The following is a 21,891-nucleotide window of genomic DNA, read 5'->3' on the forward strand; positions in this document are numbered from 1 at the left end:
ATGTTTAACAATATTTGTTATTTTTTTAACTGCCTCGTAATGGCAACAGTGAGAGAACATGAGCAAATGAAAACTGCATCTGCAAAGTTTTAAGACCCAGAGCAGAGGTACGCAGCGGAGCTCCATCTTCACATATGTGACCAGGCAGAAGCAGCAGAAGCCTTTTTTGAAATCTGAACAGTGCATGTTTAAAGGGATGCTGACCAAGCACATTTTTTGTTTGTAACAACAGTAAATACTAATCTTCCAAGTAAATGCCCACAAAGTTTTGTTTTTTAATTATTATTTTTCCCGATTCTGTCCTTTCAGTCGGTGTATCGTGTCTTTGGAAACAATTCGAATTCAAAAAATAACAACTCAAACTACTGGTTTGTTACAAACCCACATTGTTTTAAACACAGGCTACTCTGAGTTTAAAAGTTAAGATTCCTCAAAATTATATTAACTCATTTCCAGCTGGAAAAACAGAAATGCACAAACCAGACTAACTTGTAGGGAGCACACGGCCATGAGCCTGCAGATCTGCCCTAATGGTAGATTTGTGTCTCACATTGACTAAGAAGACCCGTAGGCAGAATTTGTCCTGTTATCTGAGGAAGTGAAAGTAGACAATTTATTGCAGTTAGATCTTCAAAAACAGATTCAAAATTATCAAATAACAGAATCTGTTAGTTCTGCTGCCTTCAGTAAAATAACAGATCTTCATGGAAATAGGATTACAGGAGAAACCATATTAGATTAGTGTTCATCTGGCTCAATTTCCCATCTCTGACAATGCTTCAGAGGAGGGTGGCTCAAACAGAGCATTAAATGTACATTTTTTTTTCTCTGAATGTATAGCATCTAGCTATAAAATCATCCTCCTTTTCTCCTACACCTTGCTTCTTCCTTTCTCCCTTTCACTTTCCTCTGGCGTATCTTTGGCCCTTTGTCTCTTGAAGTGTGATGCTTTCTGAATTTTGGGCTTAATTGGGGAAGTTGTTGAATGTTTGAACTATATCTGAATCATATGGGACTGGTAAATGGTATCTGGAAAATGAAAACTTGGCACAGTGAATTTCTCAAGACTTGAGATTTGTCTACTCACCTGGAGTGCAGTTGTGGCTGCAATGCTCACTACACACACGTAGTACTGTTACTTTGGATCTGTAGACTAGTAACTCACAATATTCTCACAAAAACCTCTTCTACAAATAAAGAGTCAATAATCTTGCAATAAATGAAATCCAGGACCGAAAAACAATATCATGATCTGTATACAAGATAGATGCCATCCATCTTGTATATTGAAGATCATGAACACGTTTCCTGAACACAGCAGCTGGTGCTACCTGATAAGCCATACCTCAAAAACCTCTTTCAAACTCACTTTTATATCTGGGCCCTGATCTTTGGTTGTGGCTGGTGGTCGTGAACTAATTACTATGAGGTGCCAGCGAGGAGGTCTGTAACCAGCTATACACATCATTTGCATTGCAAAGATCTGCTTGTCGCATCTTTGGACCATAAGTTTTGCTGGGAACCAAAAACTCCCATTGCTTAGTGATCATAGGACACCAGAACTCCAGGCATACCTCCTTCCCTCCAAGGAACAAATGGTAGTCTTTGTATTTTTTGCTATATATTTTTTTTCCAGTGGAAAAACAAGTGAAAGAGACTGTGGCTGGACCTGTAGATATTTAAGATACATAAAAATGCATCTTACTTTTGGGCACTGTTTGGGACCCTTTTCTTTTGGAGGTTTTTTTTTCTTTTTGGGTGAGAAGTTTTTTCTTGTGGGCTCCTGTAGCATATATTTGACCCAAAACATATGGGAGAACTGCCCCCTGGGCTTGCGTTGCAACCTCGTTGACCAGTGGTTTAATACAGAACAACGAGACCACGATCCACATACTGGGAGCTGTACTATGACTTACTTGCCCGAGCAGCACACTGATTAATTGTACGCAGCAGGATATCTTACACGCTGCCAAAAGATGTTGTTGGAGTTGCTATAAAATAGTAACTTGAAGAGTTAGTGACAAATCAGTATTACCTTCTGGGCTCAGACTGAGGAGAAAGGGCAGCTCCTTATGGATTTTGTTTTGTTCTCCCTAAATAAAGCCTCTAGATCCAACGTGGTAATGTTTTGTCTTAGCAATGTACGTGTTTCTTTCTTGGTAAATAATATTTTAATGCCATGTGTAGCTAATGTTTTAGAGGTAAGTCATTAAAGAAACAAATTTTAATTCTAGATTTCCACAGACTTATTAGGATTATAGTGAATTAAAACATAATAAAAATAACCTGATTAAGGTTATTAAGAGGTTATATCATCTTTAAGCCATACCTCTCTTGGAAATGCTCATGAAAGGAGGAGTGGCTGTCAGCTGAGAGGTCTGCAGTTTGATTAAAAGCATGAAAAAGAGCCACAAATACTTTCCCACCTGGAAGGATAAGACAAAGATTTACTGTCACTGAATGTGCTGAAAAGTCCTTGTCTTCTCTGCAGCTTAGGCTTGAGAATGTCCAATTCATTTTTTCATGTCCAATTATAAGTGAGATAGGAAGAAATTGCTATGATTTCTTCAGTTGTTCGAATATTACCATGTGTTTGTTATGAAGACTATTAACACATCAGAAACCAAAGGCTTTTAAATTGAGAGGTAGGAAGCTGATTATCGTCTGCTAGATTCCTCCTAGATCATTATATTGTGCAGAAGCAATGGGAAATTAGTGAAAATCCACTAAAAAAGCCATTCTGCTGTGCACACAGAAAGCCAGCATCCCTTAGCAAGCCTCATAGTATCTCATCCATTTATTAGATCTCACCAAATAAACTAACAGTTACACCAGTCCTGCAACACTTTTCAGGAGCCCACAGCTCCATGAACCTGAAACTTTGACTGCTGACCAAAGCAGAAGCCGCCTTCCCTGTAGCATCCCTGCTCCTGCTGCCACGCCCAGCTCAGCACCTCCATCCGTCCAGCTGTACCATGGGACAGGCACGTTAACGAGCTCTGTCCACGACGTCCAGTATATGCTGCTGAGTTTCTCATCAAATACCGTGTTCTGCAGGGACATGTTGCAGACAGCCCTGACTGTGAGTTGGACAGCCTGTACTTGCCTATGTTTATCATAAAGATGCTATCGGGAGAACCTCCATGGGTTGGGGTAAGGTGGTTTCTTCAGCAAAAGATTTACAAGATTTTGTAGGAAAGCCTTCTTAGCTTTTCCAGCATGCTTTTTAGATGATGCCACCATGCAGCCATTGCCAAGATTCAGCTTCAGGAGAGGTTCCTGAAATATTTGCAGCCTCTGACTCTCCTCTCTCCATTTACAAATAGGCTTGATAAAATACTGGAAGAACTAGACATTTACTGGACACTCCCACCCTCCCCCCCAAACCTCTCCTATTATGATTACATGTCCTTGTCTATTTTTGTATTTTCTATTGCAGGACATCAATTGCGCATGTGAAATATAGATTTTATGCATTTCCTTGGAAGAGGGAGTACAAACATAAGTTGAGTCATTTTTTTACTTGATTTTTAAACTATTTTCTTTTATGAATAATCACGGTTGTAGCAGCTTATCCTCTCCATCCTTTATAGCTGTAACTGGCAACATTTGCTGATGCCGAAACACAAGCCGAGTACTCATACCTCTTCCTGAAGACTTGATGCAGTCGTCCCAGCATCCTAGCTATTAGCTTAACTAGAATATCAGAGCATGTTTCAAAAAGCTACTTTTCAAATATACTTCCAAAAAGGCTAACTAGCTTTTACCCACATTAATGTAAGATATAGAGGCAGGAGACAGAGAAGCTGCTATAGCAGAAGAGATGACCTGTGCGTGTGACTTAAAAGCAGTATCCTATACCTTATGCATTGTAGGCAAATCATTCATAATTGTGCTTGGCCAGTTGTGCAACATCTTATCTGAAGGAGAAAAATTACTTTCTGACTCCCACGGAGTGTCATTTTATGCCCTAATGCATGAGAAAGCTGCACTGCTATTCGCTTAAAGAACTCATTTTTTCTTCAATCTTCTACTTTAATCAATTGGAATTAACTATTTTCTAGTATGCCCAGCAGTCGAAGGGCACGCTCACATTTACCCAGCCTTGGATCTGGCACCATCAGTGTGTTCTGTGTAATTGCAGTGCTTCGTCCTGTTTATGAAAACATTGTATGCTTTTATCTACCGAGGGTGGCACCCAGGAATAATACATTTATGCTTTAAACATAGACACCAAAAAGACTGAGAAATGGTAAAGATGAGAGTATGCTTTATTGTAAGCATGGCAGTCGCAAGTTACAAAACTTCTTCATCTTCAGCCCTCAATAGTGGCATGCTGCTATAGTTGTAGGAAAGGGGTAGGGAGCCGTGATGTTCCAGCTGTGCTCCTGTAACTCAGATATTTACAGCTGAGATAACTAGTCCTCTTGGCTATTCTGTGTTTTAGCAAAAACAGTGAAGATAGCTGCTGTCTAGGCACCACGTCTGATTGCTACGGACAGATCACATTATATGTTTTCTTTAGCAGCATTATTCACATGAATTACTAACTTCAGCCATGAAGCCGTACAGCCAATTGCAGAACTCTGCTATCTCACATAATAAATTAGGTTTATTAAATAAAGCCTTAAAATGTCTGTCACATTTAAAACTTAGTCTTAGGCTTTCAGGTCATTTTTTTTTTTTTTACAAACTAACCCAAAAACATTGCTGGCATGTTGAGAATGATGTACATTTCCCTTGCGATGAGCTAAATCTTCCGTCTGGCTGACTGTGCCTGTGAAGGATGTGTACACAGAGGTAAAGCAGAAACGCCTCAGACCCACAGCTCCTGCAGGTGCCCAGTGCCTGTGCGCACTGGGATTGTTCAGCTGGTGCCAAGAGAGGGAAGATGTGCTTTTGTGGAGCATCCCAGGATGTTAGACCCTTCGTCTCCCCTCTGTTGGAGGCAAGGTGTAGATACAGAGGCCTCCTTGATCTTCAACATCTTTGAAGTGATGCAAATCTTCAATGTAACTAAGATGTCTTTGTTCTTCCAGCTTATGGTTTTGCTCTGAACATGTCAGTCCAGAGGAGTCCATAGAGAAGAACAAAGGTGGAGACTCGTGCACACCTGGAGCTGCTCTCTCTAGGTTGCCGGTTGCCTTCAGGTCCACAGAGCCAGAACTGTGCGTTCATGGTAGGTGCTGGATCAGAAAGTTTTGTTTTAAAAAAGCAACAAATGCAAAGCATTTTGCTTAGACACAACGTGACATTAAATAGCTCTCCACCTGCAGCCTAGTTAACACACTTTGTGTCATACCCTTATGCTTCTTTTTAAGATTATGTAAAAGGCTGATGGACTCAGCCTTTCTGCTTCCTCACACAGGAGAAAACTCAGAAGAAAAAAGCTGAAGGGTTTTGTTTAGTACGATGTCAAAACTCCTTAATTCTAATATCAAAGGACCACAACCTTCCCCACGGTGAAAGAGTGGTTCATTTCGTTCATACTGCATGTACGCAACATCTTTGCTAAGGCTACCAACAAGGTCATCTCTTTCGCTCTTGGTTTGCATTTTGTGTTAAGACCTGAATTGAGACCTTTAGCTTATTTCACTTAGGCCAGTAAGGACAACTGTCTTCGTCACTTTTTTTTTTTTTTCTCAGAATGCTGGAGTGGATAGGACACCCAAGACTTGGAGAGGTTTTTAAAGAAAAAGTGTTTGAGATGGTCTCGAGAATATGCGATGTCCTGTTAAATGCCGCAATTGTTGATAAAATAGCAAATGCTGAGGCTGATTTTGATGGCTTTAGGAATGTTCCTAGAAATGTCAGCTCAGTATGTCTCTTTCTAAACTAAAATTAGGACTGGAATAATAAGACCGTGATTTTAGTGTTGTATAATAGTGACATAACAGTGTGACAGAAAGTGACATAGTCACATAAAGAAAGCCCGTTTTTTTCTAATCTACCAGAATGGGTTATGCCAACCAAACAATGTATTTTAACTGAATTTCTGAAAAGAATTCTCCTTGGAAAATGCTGCCAGGAAATAGCCACAGGAGAACAACACACATAGGGACTAGGAGCTGTTTAAGTAAAGAAGAACAATGAAAAGAAAAAACATTATGAACCTATAGAGAGTCAATATATGTATATACATGTGGGTGGATTTCCAGGCTTCATAGCAGGGTTAGAAATTGGTTTATTTTTCCTGTATTTTAGTTAAGCAAAATGCATATGATGCTTGTAAGTAAAAAAGACAGTAAAGAAAACTCAAATGTTTCAGAAAAAGGCGTAAGGAAACCGGTAAAATTTAACAAACTTAGCCGAATAGTCAGGATAATGGTTCAGTGTTGACAAATGTAACATAAGAAGGAATAATTTGGGCTACCCAAATACATGGCTGTTGTCACTCTAGAGAAGACCTGTGCCTTATGCTGGATGGTTCAACGAAGCTTCCTGCTCAGTATAGAGCAAGGGTCAAAAAAGCAAAGAAACTGTTAGAATGCAAAAGGATTGGGAGAGAAATAATACCAAAAATCTTACAATGTAATTAAATAAATCAGTGGTCTGCCCTGACCTGGAGTACTATATCCAGTTGTGGTTATCCTGTCTTGAAGAGAATGTATCAGAAATAGATGAAGTATTGAGATGGGTAATGTAAATATTCAGAAGCATGAAAAGTCCTTCATTTCAAGACAGATTGAAACGTTTAAAACTATTTTGATGAGAGAAGATGGCTTAGATGGGCCACTAATGATAATGGCTACACTGTATGTAGAAGAGGTTATTAACTTAGAATGGCAACAAGTTAAGAATAAATGCAATGAAGTTAGTAATTTTTACAATATGTAGTTGTCCTCTGGAATTCTTAGCAACTTGGTGGCCAAGACTTCAGTTGAATGCAGACTTCAGCTAGATATGTATTTAAATAAGCATATAGTCTGTGTTGCAGTCCATAGGATTTAAAAGATTTTTAAAGACTTACAGGCTACCTACCCCAAATGCAAACATTAGCCAAATTGTAAATGAGAGAGTTAAAAAGAAAGCTTTCCTACGGACAGGTTATTTCATAAATGCTCACTACAGGGTTTCTGACACCTCTCCCTGAAACATATCTAGTACAGACCACTGTCAGAGAGGATATCTGAGGAGATGGACCACTGCTCTGATCCAGTGTGTCAATTCCTATGTTGAATCGATGATATAGAGATGAAAGGTTCAATATCCCATTATCAGTCTCTTGAACCATCCAATTCTTCTCCTCTTCCCCGTTCAGATATTGATTAAATTAAATGCAGCAAGGTAAATGGGGACAGGAAAGAAATTCCTTATCTTAGCACAGCTCTTTATGTGCTTTAGCCCACATTATGAGGAGATGGTAGCCCCAAACTACTGATCAATCTGTAAACTAGATTTATTCAAAGCAGCTCATCCACACAAAGATGTGGTTTTGTGGTATTTGGTTATTATTTTTAATGCCATTTAACTTTTTATTATTTTTAGACATATGAGCATGCATTTGCTGCTCATTACATACTGCAGTTCTGGGGCAAAACTAAGTACAAAGAGACTGTGAAGGACAAACGCCTACCATTCATCTGTACACATGTGCCATGCTGACTGCTGTATGTTGTGGAAAGATTCTCTGTAGATTCACCTATCTGAAGAAATAATGAGCTTAAAGCAGTGGAACCTCTGAAAACAGTTGGCAGTTAGATAATGATGGATATGTTACAGAATCAAGAGATCTTGGTGGTGGAGGATGAATGATGCATATAATGAAAAGAAGGCTAAAGCTGATCACCTTTCCTGTTAGTATAAACACGTAAAATGCAATTCACTGTGATGATGGTGGTGGTGCATTGCATAATAAATTATGTGTCTGGATCATAAAGGCAATTTTTTATGATAGAAAAGTTTAATAGAAAATGTATGTAAATGAGCATAACTTGCCAATTGATGCTTTTTGACTAGAGTGTTAGAGGAGAAAATAATTTCTTCTCTAGCACATTTGCAAGTTGAACTGAAAAATGCGGGTGAGTTCCACTTTCCAATTTTGCTCACATTTGCAGACATAGAGGGATAATAGATTAGTTAAGAGTTGTGTTTTATTGCTGTAAAACTGCTCAACATTGTGCAAAATTTTTGGAAGTGCTATGAGTGAAAGTTGGTGGTGAGGAAACGTGGTGAAAATTGCTGATTTATAGAGGAGCAGGAGCCAGCCGAGTGCTGTTTTAAAATTCCTAGGGACTTGCATGGGCTCAAATTTGAGCCTAGGGTCTAGAAGTGAAGATTGTCCCAGCAGAGAAGCTCTAATGCAAGAGCTCCAGCAGAGCAAAAAACAGCCAGAAAAATAAACAGAATGCTGGATAGTAATGTGTTGGTGAGAGATGGGAGTGCTCTTGTGTTTCCCACAATTTGGCAAAGATGCTACGTGAAAGATGCAGCCAGGCTACGTGGGCCCTATGATTATGTTGGGAGACAAGGCAGCAAATGAGAAATCAAAAAACAAAATACCCAACATGTAGGGATGTTTCTTACAACAAACAGGGGAAGATACTTTGAACCCGATTTCTCTGCTGTGTAAGTTTAATTTTAGCTATTCTCAAACGTGATGTTCTCCTAGGACTGTCTGCAGGGTGTCAGGCTCTCAAGGACCTGCTCTTAAGATGAATATGGGTTTTTTGAGACATATTCTTCAGACTGGAATGCCTTTCTTTACCTATGTTTAACTACTAATAAAAAAAAAGAGTGATTCTGATGATAGTTAAGGGTGGTGGTTCGTTTTGGTTTTTTTTCATGGTGTTGGCTATACATTGAGCAAACTCAGAGTGTTTTTCTTTTTTTTTTAATTTGAGTGAAATATGCTTTACAATATATAAAAAAAAAGCTCAAAAAACTATGTGTGAGGAAGTTTTGATAAAGAAGTATTTTTCCATTCACCATTGTTCATACAGCTGTACAAAGGATTCCAACCAAAAATTGTGATTTTTTGGAGCCTGGGTTGTATTATGGAAAAGTAAAATTCGATGAAATTTTCTAAAATAATTTCTAAGTAAAATTTACACGTCATATACAGCCAAAATACTGATAAAAAGCATCAAATTGACATTTTGAAACATAGCAGCTTGAATCAATGTTTTGTTTTGACATTTTGATGCAAAATGTAGATATTTTTGTGTGACATTTCCAAAGCAAGTTGGGATTTTTTTGGTAACTGTCCTGCGGAAATGTTTAATGATTCAACAAGCAAATGTCAAACTGTTAGAATTCCCATGCAACATAAATTTCATTGGCTGATCAGCTCGTATTCATGCCCTTTGAAGAAGAGTTGAGCCTATCAATGTAATAGAAATCCATATTCCCACACAAGAAGTTCCAGTTCAAATTTGAGTTCTAGAAGTCTTACATCATTATCCTTTTTGGCAAATTCTGTTGAGAAACAGTGGGCGTAATATTTTGTCACTTAAGAGTTTCTTTTGAGGTAACTCCAAATTAGAGAGAAAAAGCATGAAATTCATATTTCAAGAGGAATCTAGGACATTATTTCATTAGCTGAAACTGGAAGCGTTTTTTTTTTATTTAGTCAAATCCCATACTGCTCTCATCTAGACACAAGGGAAAAAAAATCAACATGAAAGAATTTTATCTTTGTCTCAGTGCAATGCACTTCTGGCTAGAGAATTGTTGTCCCAAACGTGGAAGATGTGTAAGGTTCTCTTGGGCTGATACCAGACGTGTTACTAAGCACCAAAGCTGAAGCACTGGTTTTCTAGAACTGCACATATCCCATATTTAAAAGGCTAGAAACCATTGCAAAACACCACAGTTTTGCAGAAAAGATGAGTTGTCCATCTGAAAATGTTATTAAAGCTTTTCCTAGGAAGATTTGGGTAATAAAGCAACCTACATCTCTAGGGAGATGAATGGAGCAGAATATGCTGTTTAAGGCTGGGACCTCCCAGAGTCTGGTCAGGACTCAAAATTTGGTTCCAGCAATGACAGGAGACCACGAGAATCCTCAGCCGTTAGTAAAGGCTGCCTCTAGAAGTAATTTGGTAGTCTAAACAGAATCTCTCTGACACAGATTTCTGGGTTTCAATCCATTTTTCTCTACAGTTACCTACATTCACATAAATGAACGGAAAAAAAAATTAGTCCTAAGATGAATATTCCTTTCACAAAGAGAAGTAAAAATAAGGCACTTTTCCCCAGTTTTATTTTCAGATATTCTCACCAGGGCTTGAATTCTTATTTGTATCTAGATTCACAACATGTTTATTTAAAAAAAAAAAAAAAAGATAAGAACCAACATGAGTAAACACCAAATCTGCTTGAAATCCAGTAGTAACATGAAAAGCAGTACTAGCTGTGCTCTGCCGAAATGGTTAATAACAAAAGGGAAAAAAGAAAATTAGACCCTTTATTCTAGAGAGCATACATTTATGCAAAGAGGATGTTTAGCTGGGGGTGAAGAGATGAGGACTTGGCTAGTTATGAACTTGTAGAATAATCATGGGAAAAATGATGAAGTGTTCATAGTGGTATAGTAATGACATACGTAAAGCAAATGTGTTATGATTAGATCAAATCGCAAAGAGAAATGAGTAAATGTTGAGAACAATGCTGTGTTCAATGTGTAAACAACACATCTCTCTCCTTAGCTGGCGTTGTTATAAGCAAGCAAGAGTTAAAAATACAAGAGCAATTTTTAGAGGCAACCTCATGACTGGCAATCAGTGCTAATAAGATTCTTTTCCTCTTGCAAGATTCACAGAAAGCCCTCAATCCATGCCGAGCACATTCAAAGGCAAGGGACTAAGCGCTCCCCTTACAGGTTCATTATCATTCGCAGGTTATCCCAAGCCAAGTGAATCAGGAAAGCAAATGAATTAGTGAGAATTAAGGAGCCTCTGTGGTCTGAACCCTCTCCAAATCTCAGCTAAGATGAAAGGTAGACGCTGATGTCTTGTGTCCCAGGGTTTTCAGAATTGGAGCCCCAGTGCCGAGCCGCTTCCTCCAGAGCCTTGCAGAAATGTGCAGGCAGTTAATGTTGCCTAACGTCTCCTGACCGTGGGTTCAGCCATGTGGGAAAAGTTTTACGAGGCTGCAAAAACCAAACCCCCTTTCACTCACAATTAATTACAGGAGAGTTGCTATAGCACCTCGCTGTCAATGAGTCCGGTGTAAGCGTGCTTTCTTCTCATCTCACTCGGTAATAATCAAAGATAGTGGGGTAATGTCTTAGTACGTAATGATATCAAATAGGGTAGTTAAAAGACAGATCTATAGCACATTGAACCACTAACAGTACTGTTTCATTGGAAGCAATACCTTAAACGGTAGGATTTGTACCTGACGTGAATCAGGATCTCTAGTGTTTACCTTCCCTATTTTTATTTGTCTGAAATGATGCAGTACCAGACAAGCTTTTAATCATATACTTATTTTTAGTTGTTATGATGCGATGATGTTCTTGGAGAAACTATGGACTTAAAGTACACTGGGTTGGAAAGATTTCAAAGGAAAGCAGTTTGTTTTCATTAAATACTTGTTACTGCTAATTATATTTGATCACTATAAAGAATATGGTTTAATTAAAGAAGCAGGCTGTCTAGAAAAAATATTTGATTTCCAAAGGATAACAGTATATCTTTGCATTTGTAAGTAGGGGAGAAATATCAATTGAAAATGTGCAGATATATTTGTCTGTATGTGTGTGTGTATTTGTGCATGTGTATAAATAAAACAGTATTGGTTTTGGGAGACTAGAGGTTTGACAGGAAAAAAAAAATCTATTCAAAAGAATTTTTCCAATTCTGATAATGGAATTATACTCAAATAGCTACATTGTGTCTTATCAGATTCTAGCTTTATGTGTGTTTCAAATTATTTAACATAAGTAATTATCTACAATAAAATAACATTTGGCAAATGACATTAACCAGTGTTTTCACAGACTAGGTTTATATCAACATTTTCATCAGATATATTTCTCTGCCATGATTTTTAATGTCATCTATTTCATGAATGTGAAAAGTTCAGTATGAAATTACATGTTTTTCATAATAAATGTATGAGTGTAATTTTATTTTTTTGCAAATGATATTTTTACAGGGCTAGTTTGAAGGAAATTAATAGAAAATGAAGGCTGACAACTCTGCACATGTAACTGAAGTTTTGAATTCATGTGCCAGTGTACATAATTGTTCCTTTGAACAATCATGTTGGAAAATTTTCTAGTTTTTACTTCCTCTCTTCATATAATTCCTGACTCATGACCTCCTATCTACCAGTCAGGCTTGATGTGCACGACTGTATCTCATTTATAATAATCATGATCTTTACAGAGAGATCGATTAAAATATTATGGTTCTTTTAAAATCAGAATGCATATGAAATGAAGCCTCACTTACGAAATAAAGAAAAAAGCTTGGCCTTTTGCAGACTCTCCTTGGTGTGAATAAGATGTTGTAAAAATCTCTTAATATTCAAAGACATTTAATCATTAAAGAGGCAAATATGTTAATAAGTTTTTATCACAATTGAAAATGCTGTTAGTGGTCCTCTGGATTACACAGTTCTATATACACTGCATTTAACATGGTTAACAAAATGAGACCCTGTGCTGAAATTTTTGAATCTTCTTGCAAATCACCACGTCCAAAATAATATGTAGCTTAAATAAAAAGCTAATAGCATTTAAAGATTTGTTTTCCTTCTAATATGCACTCTAGTTCTTTTAAAAAGTATTCTAGAAATGACAGAACGTTTTAACCCCTTCTCTCCTTTCACATAAGATTGCTGAATGGAAAAAAACCCAACGTTATTTAAACTAGGGTTGAAAATATCTATCTGAGGCATCAAATCTAGACAATTTATTTTCCTTGTACTTATAATTAATTTTTAGGGGGGTTTAAAAATCCCAGACACTGCATTTCCTGCAAAGAAAATGCTCTGAGACTTAGAGAAAAGATAAAGGTGAAGTGCAGGATAGTGTTAAAATTCAACAAATCTCATTCTTAATTCTTTGACATTGCAATATTGTTAATTTCCTAGTATCTTTTTTATTTGCACTGAGTCTTGTGCATTTGTACATGGAACACATTTTGCTGTTCTTCTAAATTAGATGAAAGAAATACTTCAATTGATACAATTCTCCCCACTCTCTTCTTAAACCTCTGTATTGTGACATGATTTTATTAATTGCATTTTTAAATACTATTCTTGGTTTTAACCAGTTTCCTCTAGGTTAGCTTATGTCTTGCTTTTAGTCAATTTTATTTATACTGTCTAAAAAATTAAAAATAGCAGATGGAGGTAAAATCCTTTTGAGAAAGACTTAAGCATACAACAGAAAGAAAAAAAAAAATACCCGGAACAATTAGAACAATTTCCCAGACACTATCAGCCTAGAAAGAAGTGAAGCACACAATACCATCAATGTGTGTGTGTGGGAAGAGCTTCATAATACAAATATTATTTAAAATGGTGTGAATCTGCGGCAGCCTGCAGCAACAGCAACATCAGCCAGTCCTGCATTAGCAAAGCAGCGGGCCCTGCCCTTGCGCTGGCCACAAATGACCAGCGAAATCCCAGAGGCACTCTTGAATTTCTGCATTCTCATTTCATCAGCTGCAAAATATCTGTCACTCACGTCCCACACTGGGCAAAGTGACACCTGCCAGTCTCAAGAACAAGGACAAATTAATGTTCCTCCACCAACTGTGTCTCGGAAAGGAGTGGCGAGCAGCGATGTGAGCAATCAACAGCTAGAGTACATTGTTAAAGTTTGCAATGCATTGCTGGGGTTTCCTTTCAGGCAAGGTAATTTGCAGCAGCTGTTGTCGTTTTATGCCGTTATTGGACATGTGTTCTGCTGATTTCCCTCCTAATGAATCTTTTAAAAATATTTGCGAAATGTGTGTGAAATTGCATTCGCCAAGGTTTCTCGGAACTGCAAAACAATGCGGCTCGATTTAAAACAATGCACGGGAGAGGCAGCGCAGCGGCTGCCAGAGGGCTGCGTAATCCGGGCACTCGCCTTATCTGCTCGGTTTTCCTAGAAATCACTCAGAAACGTTTTGGATAGTAGATACAAAATCTTGAAAAAAAAACCCAAAACAACAAAAAACATTTCTGATGTCTGTCACCATGTCACATCACGTTATGCGATATCATATCTGCTTGTGATAAGATGCAACATGACAGGATGTAATGCAATGTAACGTATCAAAAAATGTAAATAATCCACTTTTGGGGATTAGATATCTGCTGTCAATTCCTATAGCAGGAGTCTGAACTGAATTTATTGAGGCGGATGGGAGCTCTGCGAACACCAAACCCTCTGTGGTGTTTGCAAACCAGCGCACATCACAGTTCACTGCCTCTCCCAATTACTTTTGGATAGTTTGGCTCACGTATGACTGTTTCACAATTGTTAAATAATTATTTAATTTCTTGTGGTACAGTTTTGTGACTTGACCATTTTGCTAATTATAACCGCCTACAGCCAGCGCTCCGATCACGCTGTGCCTCTCCGAGAGAAGTGGTTCGCATGTTTTTAAAATCACTCTTTGGAAATGACTGGTGTGTTTTTATGGCAAAATGTGACTCACACAGCAGCAACACAAAATCCAGTAGCACGTATGACATAAGCGGGAAAAAAAATGGTGCTTTGGGTCAAATAAGAGATGGCTCAAGACGGCACAGCCTCCTGAGGCAAAAGCCTTTCCCTTTGGTGGAGTGGCTGCCGCCATCCCCCGGCCAGCGAGAGCCAGAGGGGAGTGAGAGCACTCATCTCTGATGGATCCACCTGTAAGGTACTGACCTCCGGCACCTCCATGTCAGAACTGCACAGGCTCGGAAGCCTCGTCTCGCCAGGGAAGTTCACCAGCTCTTCCTCCCGGCTCTGGAGGAGTGGACTTGGCAGCGGGAGAGGCGGCCAGAGACAGGGTCCGGAGCGCGCCTGCGGAGCTGACGGACTGTGCCACAGACGGTAGGCATTTGAAATAATGGCAGATGTAGCCTGACTGCTCAGGGGGTGATCTGCAACGGCGAGGTGAGGGCTTCCAAGGCGTTGCACCAGGTATTGATGATTTGGGAAAAACTAAAAGGCCTCCGTTTGCTCTCGCGTAGCCAGGGCTAAGGGAAGGGAAGGGGCTTGTCACCAGCAAAGGGAGCGATGCAGAGGGCGGTACCCTGGTCCCAGGGCCCTCGCCCACCGCAGCCCAGGTCTCCTGTGCCCTCTGCCCCACTGGCTCACTTGCAGCAGCTGCATCCAGCCCAGAATTAACCCATTTGTGCATCCAGTGTCCGGCAGAAAAAAATCCAAGCTGATGTATTTCACCAGTAATTGTGTTAATAGATGTTTTAGAGCTCGCTTTGTATTTTCTTTCAAGGGAAGACAAAAAGCTGCGCTGTCTGAAGCCTCCTCTGCAGCACAGGTGCTCTGCAAAAATTCCTCCTCGCCGCCACGACGGCTTCACTGCTGCTACCTTTGGCTGCGTTGGGAGCTCGAGTACAGATGACTGAACAGCATTTCAAGTACCATGTTTATTCACTGTGCTCTAAGCAGGGTGAGACAACATGATGTTTGTAAAGCCCCATTCTCTGTATACTCAAGGGTTGCCCACCTTGCTCACACTGATGCCACTGAACCAATATTAGCAGCGGTGAGGGGTGGCTGTAAATTTTGCCTCATATAGACAAGGCTTACAAGGTAAGCAGGCAAACCCCCGGCTGCAGCCGCGTGCCTAGGAATGGAACCTTTTATTTGCTGTCATAGTGATGACTTTTAATTGTCCCAATAAACAAGCTTTTAAAAAGCTTCTAAAATGTTCTCTAATAACACACTTTGGTCTTTAGCCATAGAAATGCAGAAATAATTAGAAGTGCCATTGTGTACAGTGCCTTCTGGACTGGGCTGAAGGTGAAGGAGAAAGTATCATGCTATCCTTGTCAGCTGCAAGGGTAATTACTGCTGGCTGAAATTACTCAACATTTGTTTATAAGCTCCCCAGAGCATGCTGTAAATAGATTGTCTGTTATAGTCCAATCACATTAAAACGCTGCTCCTTGCAAACTGCTACCTCCTGTTTTCTGTAAGCTAGACAGAGAAAGCCTGCTGCTCACTTATTGAGCACCAAGCACTGAAGAGCTATGTTTAATGTGATTGTTTTCATTAGCTCTTCTCTGTCTGATATTACATTTATAGTTTGCTGGGCTTGAAGACTGGCATGTTGCATTGCTTTCGTTTGTGGTAGTGAGAGTGAATAGCTTTATTTCTGGAGGGTGTATGCAACAGTTGATGGGAATTTTGGAATGGCAAAAGCATGGGAATATCTGTGGACACTCGCTCTCCTCCTGGGCAATCGTGTTTTTCTATTTCCCTTTTAAATGCTCCTGCGCTGGTTCTGGCAGCGGTCACGTTGCCTAAATTGTCCTTTGAAGGATGAGAAGTATTTTCATAAAAGGTTAGAAAGAATGTATTTCCCTTAGCACTGAATTTCACTGTACAGCATTGTCCTGTCCATTATGACCTGAGTTGTATGAAATAGTGATGCAGCCACAGCCTGTCTGTTTGATTTGCTCTCAGCATGATTTACCACATCGTATCACACCAGCCCAGGTATTTCCAATAAATATGGGGCCAAATTCATCGCTGACATATGCAGACACAATTCCATTGCTATTGATAGAGTTGCATTTGCTCCCACCAAGGTGAATCTGGCCACTAAACTGAAGATTTAGGGGAAAGAAATAGAATTTTGAAAAAAAAAAACCACCAACCCACAAAACCAAAAACCAAACACACCCACACACACTGTATACTAAAAAAAAAAATAAAGCAGTACAGATCCATTACTGGGTATCAGGGGCAGAAATTTGTAACCCCTGTTTCATGAGTAATTCATGAGAACACACACAAAGGATATTTCAACAGCACTCATTTTTATTTACCACTGATTATTCCCCCAAATCAGTAGTGATTATACATAGAGCAAAGTGTGGACCCATCATGTCACATTTATTTGAAAAGGCTAGCAACAACAAGCTGCCTTGCATACCCCCATAGCTGGGAAAAAGTCTAGACGTTAGTGAAATTTAACCTCATTTTCTTCAAACACAGACACTGCCCTGGCGTAAATCCTTATGGAAGACATTGCAGCTACAACAACTTATACCAGCGACCGAGCTTCCCAGGAAATAACACAACAAAGCAGCAATGTTAGTGACCAGTAGAGAATTATTAAAGGAACACAGATAATTGGAAGAAAATAAATGACCTGGGTAGAATAGCGGCTATAAAATGAAGTGCAGGCAAGATCACTGTACTGGATAGCTTCCAGCCTCGCATATCCTAGGTGCCTTTCTCCCTAATTTTAAGATCTGCATAAAGCTTCTGTTCTTTGCAAACCGGTCAGGAAGGGATAAGAATTGGAGTTTGGATATCCACATTTTCTTCTAGCTGGAATCATTGCCTGTGGAAAACTGTCCTTCTGGGAAAGATGCTGGAGCACTAGAAATGATGATTCAATTGCCCATTAAGATAATTCCTGGAAGTACTACTTTCTTGAGGCTGTGTTTCCAGGAATGGCAATCACGGCATCACTGCTCTGACTGTGATAGGTATCTACAGAAGTAGACACAGCAGGTGAATATTTCCAGTTACTGCAAGTAATACACCGCAGGTTAGATCTTGTGGTTATCTTTATTTGCAAAAGCTAACTAATGCAGCATATTGCAATCCTTTGATGATGAATTATACCAATTGTTTTGCAATAAACGGAAGCTTTTTTGCAATCCAGGTAACATTTTTTATGTTCCTATTACTGCTTTTTGTGCTATTAGAGAAGCAGTGAATCTTTAAAGAGAAACTTCCTACAGCTAAAAAAGACATTAAGGGGGAAAAAAGCTGGGAGCCATAGTGACAGGTACAACTAAGGCTGTATCCTTCGGTTCCCTGGAAACCAGTCAAACACTATCTCATCTTGCAATGGTTGTGTCTGATCCTCTGCTTCAGACATCTTCCTAATAATGGCAACTACAGAGGTGACTCTCTGCAAATAAGGGCTTACAGCAACTGGACATCCATCATATATCTCCAGAGCAACATTAGACCACCCTAATGGGTACTCCCGTCTTCATTATGATATTAATTCTCTAAATTTCCAAAGTGATTTCATTTGTAAAATGACAAAGGCTGGCTGCTCAGGAGACAAACTGTTTTCATCCCCCTCCTGCATGCTTATAAAGGCTTGCTCTCTTTAGTCTTTAGGGGAAAAGAAATTTGATAGCATCAGATCTCTTGTGATACACAAGGCTGCCTAACAGCTACACCACCTGCCAGCACTGCATGTCTGCCCATCCAGCCTGAAGATTTCTAAAGCAATGGTTGATGAGTAGAACATAGATGTTGGTTTGGGGAGGGGGAGGAGGAAGCTATGCAGGGAGAAAATAGAGGCTGTATAAAATACTCAGTGTGAAAGTGAGGCAGGATTGAGGGTAAGGGTGAGGTCAGAGCCAAGGCTGGAAACTGAATCAATCTGAACAAGGTTGGTTTGGTTAGATTAGGTAAAAGCATGATTTTCTCCCTGGTGTATCAAAGCCTTTGCTGTGGCTACAAATTCACTGACAGCCAACCAAAGCAAACTTTTATCAAAGAGGCAAATCTTTGCTTAGCTCCTGATCTCCAAACTCTTTAGGATTAAATAAAATAAGGATTTAATTAAAAAGGAAATCAACAAATCTGTGACATCTCTAACGCCTGCCCCGAATAGTGACTAACTAAAGTGCTTGGCTGAACAATAGTTAGGAATTAGGAGGTTCTTTCAAGGGCAGCGATAATTGTAACCTCACTGCCAAATGAGTTTGGAAGCAATCAAAACAAAACAGCATTTAATACACTGAGAAGTGTACAAGACACCAATCTCACTGGTGCTTTAAGAGACCACCCAAATGGCATCCTGTAATTTGCCTGGTTCTGGATTTCCTTTTGTTTACACTGGTTCAGCCCTGTTGCTGTCCGCAGTCAGGTACGTGCAGGCAGCAACGTGAGAGGAGATTCCCACTGAGAAGCCCAGTTCCTCTTGCCAGTGAAGAACACCTTCAGCAAGCAGCTGATTTCAGTTGCTCCTGCGAGTAACCTCTTACAGGTTCATCCCCTTTTTCCTTGCTCCATTACTTGTTTTCTTTCATGGCAGCTACTTCCACACCCCCTTTAGTGATGAATCTCAGTGTTCAGGGCCAGCGCTTGCTACCCATGTGGCTGCATGGCCACCAGGCCCAAGGCATCCTGCATCCCAGGTGTCCTTCAGCTGGCAAGAAGGTGGCAAACTGCCTGTGAGGGATTGCAGCCCAAATGCACATACCCACCTGGCTCACATGCTCCATCCTGGTGCACAGGGACACCGTGGCTGCTCTGCCCAGGCAGTGACGCGGGCGGCTTTTGGGGTGGCTGTGCTGGACAGTGTGTCACCCAGAGCAATACATGACTTCACATCCCACCACTATCTTTCCTCAGGCATTCACTGCAAACGGAGCTCCTCATTAAATTTTATAAATTTATCAAAGATTGTTTCCGTCTCACATATATGAAAACCTTATCGTAAAATCTTGCTTAAAACTAAATTAATTAGCTACATTAAAAATATTGATGAGGATGACTCTCTTTTCTGCCAGAGGAAGCCCTCATGTTTAGGCTGGAGTCAAGCTCCTTTTTTTCTAATTCTCTCTTTCTTTCTGGCCCTATAAATCTTGCATCCTTGGCTGAACAGCCATGCAGCTTCAGCAGGAAGCAGACTGTCCCTCTTTTTTCCCTTCTCTGCCCTCCTTCCCCAAATCTCCAGCAATTGTGGCTTAACTTGGTAGTCAGAGTCTAGGCTGGAGCTGTAGAATTGAACCTCCTCGCACTGAGGAGGTCGCTGAACCGTAGTCAGCTCACCAGTTTCTGGGTGAGTGCTTTAACCACTGCTATAAAAGATGAGCAGCAGCACCACCACCATCCATCTTTAAAAAATAAAGAGTAATCCAGTTGTCCAGCCCTCAAGGAACAAAGCACCTATGAGTTTTGCTGAATGTGAATGTGAGTTACATCTTAATGCTTAACTGAAGGCTCCGTGTGCATTGCTTAGTCCTATAGGAAATGTGATTTTGGATTCTTAGCCTCTCTTCATCATTTCCTAGCAGATTTGAACATCACCTCAACTCAACATACTTTCTGCTAAAAATCCTTGTTTTCAATGGTAAATGTGCGCCACAAAAGGAACCTGGATCTTCACCTTGGATGGCTAAATTTTCATCAGAAATCACACTTCTTGAATGTGTTTTTGGTTCCAGCCATCAGGGATGAATTTTAATGGTATAATGATCCTGCCAGATGATGACTGACTGCTGCTTATTTTCTTTAATATAGATGAGAGACGGAGATGCCCGGCACCTCTTAGTAATACTTCACTTTCTGATTCTACAGCTTTATTTTTCTGCACTGCAAGTATTTAGCATAAAGACGTGATGGTTTGAGGTGGGCTGGCAGCTGTCCCTACCAGGCATTTATGTTTTTTGAAATTTTACATTCCATAGACTTAAATTCAAACGTGCTGTAAGGAAGTCTACTGTGATTGCTTATCTCAGGGATAAACTTGGCTCCATGTTATATGCTTATGACGTTATTGATGGCCCTCTGGCCTCCAAATTAAATTATTAATGGAAAATTCTTTGTCATTTGTTTCTCAATGTCAAATGAATGCAAAAGTATTTTTCAGTACAGCTTCATGGAGAAGACATTCTTCGTTTGCATTGAACTTCACCTTTTCTGAAAGAGGTACTAAACTATTATTCGTTTCCGTCTTTAACTAAATACTGTAGTTCCTTAAGATTAACCCATTGCAGTTGCTATCAATGAAAGTTGTGCTAATACCTCAAAGTCCTGCTTTTTTGCAAAAATAACAAGCTAATATTTAGGATTTTGTGCCAGTTGCAAGTTAGCCAGTATAAATCCACTCTGGCATCATAAACTTAGTTTCTATCTTGCATGGTTGTCTTCCAAACGCTTGAAATTCCAGCCTAATGTATCACTTCAGTGTGGACAACATACTGCATGATTTGTTAGGGAAAAAAATTATCCCGTTTCCTAAGCTCTTCGAATGCCCCGTATTAACCCAGCACCAGAGCTGGAGCAATTACTACCCTGTGTTTAGGCTTCCTGAACTTTACCATGGAAGGAAATTACCTTCCCAAGGGTGACTGTAAAAGCTTTAGTGTTTGTGTTTCGGGGTTTTTTTTTTGTGGGGTCTGTGCTTAGGAACAAGAGGAACGTTGCTTTGCTGGGATTCAGTGGGGTGAAAGCCACCATGAAGGGACAGCTGGCAGTTCATTTGTGGTGAGGGAAGCCTGGACCCATAAGGAGTGTTGTGACATAGATATTTTGTTGTTAGCTGCATACAATCTTTCTGCTTTCATGTAAGGGGACAGCAGAGCCATGACCACCTGACATGGTCCATTTTGCCAGTTATGCATGGAAGGGTTGAATTGATCTTTTCTCTTTCCAGGCTTGGGGGAAAGTGAAAACATGGTGCAACTGCTATTTAGTCTGTTGGCAAGCTCAGTTTCATAAAGGCGAAAATGTGACTGAAAGCCACTTTTATTTGCTCTCTCCACCCAAACAGTACTTTTATTGCTGAGCCTCCGGAAGGCACAATACAGCGTCTGACCGGTGCTCTGCTCTCAGATACCTCTCAAGTAGAAAACAAGTTGTTTGCCATTTTCTTCCCTTGTCAGATCAAACCAATACACATACTCAATATACCTATCTTGAGAAGTTTTCTTTATTGATGACTCTCACTTTCTCTGCAAACAATATATTTTCTACAGTAGCCGTCCAGGTAAATAGGGTTCACTCTGGAA

This window comes from Tauraco erythrolophus, chromosome 8 (genome assembly GCF_009769465.1).
Source record: "Tauraco erythrolophus isolate bTauEry1 chromosome 8, bTauEry1.pri, whole genome shotgun sequence".
NCBI classification, from domain to species: Eukaryota; Metazoa; Chordata; class Aves; order Musophagiformes; family Musophagidae; genus Tauraco; species Tauraco erythrolophus.